Here is an 8,279-nt window from a genome sequence, read left to right as displayed (position 1 = left end):
TTGAGAACCAAACTGAAATTTCTTGACAAATAGAGGGACCACAAGAGTAATTTAACCTAGATTTTATAATTCTATCTAATATCACTTCTTGCATTATTTAACCTTCCTGCCATTATAGCCAACACATATTAACTTCGCATTTTCCTTATCACAACTGACCCCCATACTGGATTTTCTGCTCGCTGCCAATTTAGCTGCTCACTCCACTACTCTACGACTGTCGCCTGACAGTCATCCAAGTACCGCTAGGCGATGTATAGAATTATGGAGATTTCCAGCAATTCATGCACCTGCGAAACTCTTTAACTCGACTTCCATTTCCATTTGCTACGAAATTCACTCAATCTTACTACAATTAACTGCGCTCCAATGTTAAATTAACATAAAACGAATCACTATCAATCTACTTTACGCTGCAATTGATTCTAAAACTTAAGAATCCCCAATTATTCACCCTAATGCGCGAATATACCAAAATCGTCAATTTTCCTTTTATTGCCAAATAATTCCCCCATTAATCCCTTCCCTTTAATCAATACATGATTAAAGTATGTTTTCCACCGATCAAAATTAGCCTAGAACACATCAAAAAGCCCAAAATCGAGACAATTCGACTCGTGTCGCTTGGCGGAAGTTCCTCACCGCTAGACAGTTCAAGCACAACCCAAAAACAAGGTTGCAGACAGGCGTCGCCTGGTAGCCAAGGCCATGTTGTCAGGCGATTCCCCTTCAAGAACCCCAAAATCATGCAGGAAAGGATGCGTTGCATGTCGACTGTTCATCATCCGCCATGCGATTTCTTGAATTTCCAGAAACTTATGAACTCCAAGGAAAATAAAGGTCACAGGGTCAATATAGATGCATTACGACAATTGATGCAATAATTTAACATAACTAAATGCAATGACAGCACCCCTAATCTGGATTCCTTGCTTAAAATTTGATAATTTAGAGCTTCCCTATTTTATCCCCAATGGTCTCCTTAATGCTACCTAAATTAAGCTCTTATTTTCACGCAAGAACCACAATTTCTCTCTGCAATTTCACTCATCACAATGCTCTCTAATGGTAGGTGTAACATCCCTAGGGAATATTACTAAAAAAATAAATAATAAAAGAAATAATTACATTAATAGTAATCTCGATAAAAATCCCAACGCGGGAAAAGTTTAAACTCATTAAAATAGTGCGCCATAACTCATAACTAAATCCATAAAAGGTTACAAGTTACCAAAATTTGTATTTAAAAATATAAATTACAAATTAGCAAAACCCTAGCTCTAATCCCATGCTAGCCCTCACTCCGCCATCTGAGCATCCTCAGCACCACCTGTATCAATATCTGCTCCCGTGTAACGGATTACACGATCATCGCCACACACAAACAGAAAGGGTGAGCTGAGAAAACAAAATAACAACATATAGAACACCAGATAAATCATATACCCATCTTATTCATTATATATATAATTCTTGGCCAAGACCCTAACCCCAAGACTTAACAGTCTTCAAATCATACAATTGGTTAGCCTTGGACTCGGGAACATGATGCTCACACGAACCTGCCCGCTCGTGGTCTTGCCTCTACGAACCTCCCCGCTCGTAGTCCTACTCTACGGACCTGCCCGTCCGTAGTCCAACACATGTGATCCACCAGCCCCCGTACCTCCCCACACGTGGCATCTCTCAACGTGAGCACGGAACATACGAACCTACCTTGCTCGTATCCCCACGTGAGAGTAACTTGATATGAACCTCCCCGCTCATATCATCACATGTCAATCACCATCCATGAACCTACCCGCTCATGGCACAGCATCTCCCGATCCAAGCAAAGTATCATCGTCAGTTAAAACAACTCACCAGAAGGCAGAGAACAACAGCATCTCCGCCTGGCTCGGCCCACACGCTGCCAGGCGAAACTATTCCAGACCGCCTGCGATATTCACTCACCGCCAGGCGCCAGCGTCCTCCCAGACCCACTGTTTTCTCGTCACCGCCTGGCGGACCTCACCGTGCCGCCAGGCGCCACCCCATACAGGGTTCACTCACGCTACGTCTATCGCCTGGCGGTGATCAACAAGCCGCCAGGCGCCATATCAGAGGCATTCTGCAACTGATATTTGGCACTCCATTTTGGTTAATTCTACAGCCTAAGTTACTCGAAGAGCAACTCACCTTTTGGTCTCAGCACCCCATTCTGATTTATTGCCAATTCCCATCCTATTATAATGTCGTTATAGCCCAACCTCATCCTTCACACATTTCAACTAGAGATTTATTTATTCTTAAGTCATGCCATCAGGTCTTAATTCACAAGTTAACAGATCCTATTCCCTTATCTCCCTTTTTCACAATCATACTCCCTCATAAACCTCATATACTCAATTGACAATTCATGTATCATTTCATCCTTCACTCTATCTTCCCACTCCTCTTGCCCATCTCACTCGAATTCTTAGTTCCAACTTTTCTACCATTCTTCTCAACAAACCCCTCTTCACTATCATTGACCCTCCACATCCACCAATAAGTTAGGGTCATGTTCAGATTCTATTAGCATCATAACATTCCAATTGCATTTTCCTCTCACTCATTACACTATATATAATCTTAATTCACTAATCCACCCAACAATCCCACGTACAAAACCCCAATATGATCACAAACATTCCCACAAGAAGTATATGACAATAATCCATCACACAATTTTATACAATCATTTGACACTCAACAGTTCATTACATTCTTCCAATTTAGCATCAAAGCCATCAAACAGAACACAATCAAGGTCGCGCCGCCAGGCAGGAACTCATCGCCGCCAGGCGACTCAAACCAAAACAAGAACATACGCTCATCTCTGATGAGCCGCCTGGCGGTAAGGATCAAACCGCCAGGCGGTTTCTAGGAAAAACCCAGAAACCCAATCGAACAGTGCAGAAAAACAGGTGGAAGGCATGTAGTTTCGATCACCAAAGCATAATACAATGTATATGTATCTAAAGCATCGAAAGCAACTCCCCTTACCAGGAATTCGCGCTCCAAATTGAGATTCCCACTCTCCTTGCGCACCTTTTCCCTTTGCTAAAAGAACCACTCTAATCCTTCTCTCGCTGGCCCCCCTTCACGCACCAGAAATTTCCCCTCTCCCTCTCTGAACTGTTTGCACCTTTCACAGACTGATTTTTCCTCTCCTTCTCTCTTCTCTCTCAAGCTTAATGTGCCCTAATTATTCTCTATTTTACTAAAACGAATTTTATTAAATAAAAATATGGTTAAGGCCATTTCAATGGTTATCACCCATTATTTTTCAGCCCCCTCCTCATTGCCTCTCCAGTATCTGCTAGGTTTCCCAATCCTTTCATATTCATGCTCAAAGGAAATTTAGCAAAAAGAAAACTATTTAGTTCTCAACAAGGTTTGAACCCACACTCATGCACATACCAAACCAATGCCAAACCATTCAACCAACACATGTTTCATGATGACTCCCACAATTTTAAGGATTTATCATCATCCATACGCATTCAATATATAAACACACAAAAATGCATAATTTAAATAACACCCAAGTGGCACACATAGGACTTGAACCCAAGTCCTCACACACAAGAAGGTACTCTCAACCACTTGAGCTAGTACTTTTCCACGTCATAGTTCTCCACATTTATTACTTTAAATATTCTCATTACCCGTCCTAATTAAATAATTAATTAAATAACTATTTAATTTTCCCGGGTCTTACATTACACCCACCTTTAAAGATTTTCGTCCTCGAAAATAAGACTTACCAGGAAATAGGTGCGGGTAGGATTGCTTCATGCGATCCTCCATCTCCCAGGTCATCTCCTGGGTAGTCTCATCCCACAGCACTTTCACAGTCTTAATTTCCTTCCCCCGCAGCTGTTTCACCTGTGAATCTAGAATTCGCACTGGCCCAGTGCTCACCGTCAAATCCTCCCGAATCTGAATATCGTTTGACTCCAGTACGTGCGACGGGTCTGCAACATATTTCCTCAACTGAGAAACGTGGAACACGTTATGCAGATTCGTCAGGTGTGGTGGTAGGGCGATCTCATAAGTTGCAACTCCAATTCTCCTCAGAATCTGATACGGCCCAACAAATCTCGGGGTTAGCTTCCTCGATTTGATGGCCCTCCCAATACCAGTTGTCGGCGTTACCCTGAGGAATACATGATCCCCAGCCTCGAACTCTAGAGGTCGTCTCCAACTACCCATGTGATCCAATACACAAGCCCTCAACAGATCCTCCAAGGACTGAATGGTACGCTCCGACTGCCCATCAGTCTGAGGATGATATGCAGAACTCATCCTCAACTGAGTCCCCAACGCTGCCTGTAATGACTGCCAAAAACGAGAAGTGAATCTCGGATCTCTATCTGACACTATACTGGCCGGCACACCATGCAACCTGATCACTTCCCTCACGTACAACTCAGCCAATCTGTCCATTGACCACTTTTGATTAATAGCAAGGAAGTGAGCACACTTTGTCAACCTGTCCACTATTACCCAGATTGAGTCGTGCCCCTTCACAGACTTCGGCAAGTGAGTGACGAAATCCATAGCTACACTATCCCATTTCCATTGAGGAATATCCAATGACTCCAGTGTATCCCCTGGTCGCTGGTGTTCAATCTTGGCCTTCTGACATACCAAGCACGATGCCACAAAGTCTGCAATGTCAGTCTTCATCCCGTTCCACCAGAAAGACTGTTTCAAGTCTTGATACATCTTAGTCATACCTGGATGTATGCTAAGACGGCTTTTATGGCCCTCCTCTAGAATCTGTTTCCTCAACCTCCAATCTCCAGGCACATAGACTCGGTCTCTGAACCTTAGGATACCATCTGTCCCAATCCGGTAGTCTTTCCCCTTCTCAGTCCCTATCCAACTCACAAATTGTTGTAACTCAGCATCATCCTTCTGTCGATCTCAGATAACTCCCAATACATCACTAGTCAATGTAAGCACCCCACATTTGATGCAATCCTCACTCAGTTGCATACCTAGATTCATATCCCTGAGCTTCTCAATTAACTCCAACTCCTTCACCATCATAGCTGAGATGTGCATCCGTTTCCGACTCAAGGCGTCCGCCACCACATTAGCTTTACCTGGGTGGTAGAGTAATTCGAAATCGTAATCCTTGAGATACTCCATCCAACGCCGCTGTCTCATATTTAGCTCCTTCTGGTCGAACAGATATTTCAGGCTTTTATGATCACTAAACACCTGAAATTGGGAGCCATATAAATAGTGTCTCCATGTTTTAAGAGCAAACACTACAGCAGCCAACTCCAAATCATGGGTAGGGTAGTTTTTCTCGTGCACCTTTAATTGTCTAGAGGCATAAGCTACCGGCCTCTTCTCCTGCATTAGTACACAACCCAAACCCTGGTAGGATGCATCGCAGTATACCTCAAACGTCTTACTGGTATCTGGAATAATTAAAATCGGAGCGGTAGTCAACCTCCTTTTCATATCTTCAAAGCATTCCTCACATTTATCAGTCCATGAGAAGGGTTGATCCTTCCTAGTGAGTTGAGTTAATGGACTTACCATTTTAGAAAACCCTTCCACAAACCTCCTGTAATATCCAGCCAATCCCAAGAAGCTTCTGACTTCTGTTACAGTTTGAGGTCTCTCCCATTTCAACACCGTCTCAATCTTACTCGGGTCCACTGATATACCACGTGAAGAAATTACGTGCCCCAGAAACTGCACCTCGTCCAGCCAGAATTCACATTTGGACAGTTTACCGTACAGCTGATGTTCCCTCAATACCTCCAACACAATTCTCAGATGGTCAGCATGCTCCTCTCTAGTCCGTGAGTAGATGAGAATATCATCTATGAACACTACCACGAATCTGTCCAGATATGGTCTGAAGATGCGGTTCATATAATCCATGAAGACAGCTGGAGCGTTGGTCACTCCAAAGGGCATCACGACATATTCGTAATGTCCATATCTCGATCTAAATGCTGTCTTCTAGACATCCTCTGGCTTGACTAAGATCTGATGATAGCCAGACCTTAAGTCAATCTTGGAGAATACTCCTGCCCCTCTGAGCTGATCAAGCAAATCATCAATTCTCGGCAGTGGGTATTTGTTCTTTATCGTCAACTTGTTCAACTGCCGATAATCGACGCACAGCCGAGAACTTCCGTCTTTCTTCTTCACTAATAACACCGGGGCTCCCCATGGAAAAGCACTAGGTCGAATGAATTTCTTCTCTAGCAGGTCTTCTATCTGATTCTTCAACTCTGCTAGTTCAGCTGGTGCCATTCTGTATGGCGCTGCCGACACTGGACCCGCTCCAGGGATTAGATCAATTGAGAAATCTATATCCCGGCTGGGTGGTAACTCAGGTATCTCGTTTGGAAATACGTCAGCATATTCGTCCACTACCGGTATCTTACTGATCTGCTCTTCTGTACTCATTTTCTTCTCTTGGGCCACTATCACAAAACAAGTCGACCCTCTCTTCATCTCTTTCACTGCCTCTCCAGACGTTACCAACTCTATCCCTTCTGTTTCTGGGAACACAATTCTGCGCCGTCCACAATCAAGCACCACATGGTTGATAGACAGCCAGTCCATTCCCAATATGACCTCCAATCCCTCCAAGGGCAAACAAACTAGATTCACCTTGAAGCGTCTGCCCTCTACCTCCATCAAGCATCCAACACAGGCTACATTTGTTGAAACCTGCCCAGATGCGGGTGTCGAGACTATCAACTCGCATCCAAGGTCACGAGTAGACAACCCCAATTTCTTCACGCAATCATGAGATATGAAGGAGTGCGAAGCTCCTGAATCGAATAGCACTAACACACTGTTACCAAAAAGTAGACAATGATCCAGAATCAGATTACCTGACCGGGTGGCCTCTGTGCTGGTCATGGCAAAAACCCGGCCTGCGGCTCTCGGTCTGTCGGAAGAGGATGCCTGAGGTCGTGATGCTGGTGTAGTCTTCCTATTAGGACATCTGTTGGCGAAATGTCCTGGCTGATCACAGGCATAGCACTTACGAGCGCCCATGCCACTGCCTTCGCTGCGTGCGGGTCTAGTACAATCTCGCTGCAGATGCTCACCCCCACAATTATAGCACCTCGGTCTGCACGAAGACGCGACTGGTCTACTGTAGGGCTTCTTCTGGACTTTGCCCTCAGCACTATTCTTCTGTGTGCGGTTGACCCGGCTGGGTCCCATCTCCAGCTGCTCTATGCTCTTGGCTTGCTCAACAAAGGTTGGGAACTCTCGCACCCTCAGTGGCACAATAAAACGCCTCAGTTCATGTTTGAGGCCGCCCTCAAACTTCCTACAGCGCCACTCTTTCGTCACCGTCTGGGAGTAAAATCTCGAGAGGTACTCAAACCTCTCCACATAGTCTTGCACTGATAGACTCCTTTGCTGTAGAGTGAGAAACTCTGCCTCGCGCTCATGTTTAGCGCTATCAGGGAAATATTTCTCCAGGAACCTCGTCCTGAAGTTAGCCCAAGTCACCTCTTCAGCTCTGTTTATCATCTGTTGCTGCATACTCATCCACCAATACTCAGCTTCAGTCACTAACAGGAAGGTGGCAAAATTTAGCTTCTGCGCCTCTGTGCACTCTATCACTCTGAATATTTTCTTACATTCACAAAGCCATGTGTCAGCCTCATCTAGGGTGGCTTTCCCAGTGAATTTAGCCGGCTTGTGACGCATAAAGTCCTCCATGGTCATTGGCCTAACAGGTGGGATCATAGCCCTCGGTGGTGCTGCCACAGGCTGCATAGCATCCACCATCCTATGGATTGCATTAGCAATCTCATCAGCGCCAGCGGTGTTTCTACGCCTTCTGTTCGCCATTGCCTGTGCACGCCACATATTCAGCTGTTAAAATCAAACAGCTAAAGATTAAATTATACTCTATCATATTTAACATCCAGCACACATCAATCAATTTCACACAACAAACGTCAGCTCACTCCCTAGTTTGCCCCAAAAGCATCAAAACGTTTGCTCTGATACCAAATGTAACATCCCTAGGGAATATTACTAAAAAAATAAATAATAAAACAAATAATTACATTAATAGTCATCTCGATAAAAATCCCAACGCGGGAAAAGTTTAAACTCATTAAAATAGTGCGCCATAACTCATAACTAAATCCATAAAAGGTTACAAGTTACCAAAATTTGTATTTAAAAACATAAATTACAAATTAGCAAAACCCTAGCTCTAATCCCATGCTAGCCCTCACTCCGCC

The sequence above is a fragment of the Vigna unguiculata genome, chromosome 6 (genome assembly GCF_004118075.2).
Source record: "Vigna unguiculata cultivar IT97K-499-35 chromosome 6, ASM411807v1, whole genome shotgun sequence".
Lineage (NCBI taxonomy): Eukaryota > Viridiplantae > Streptophyta > Magnoliopsida > Fabales > Fabaceae > Vigna > Vigna unguiculata.
The sequence above is the reverse complement of the archived record's forward strand: the minus strand, read 5'-3'. Positions refer to the sequence as shown.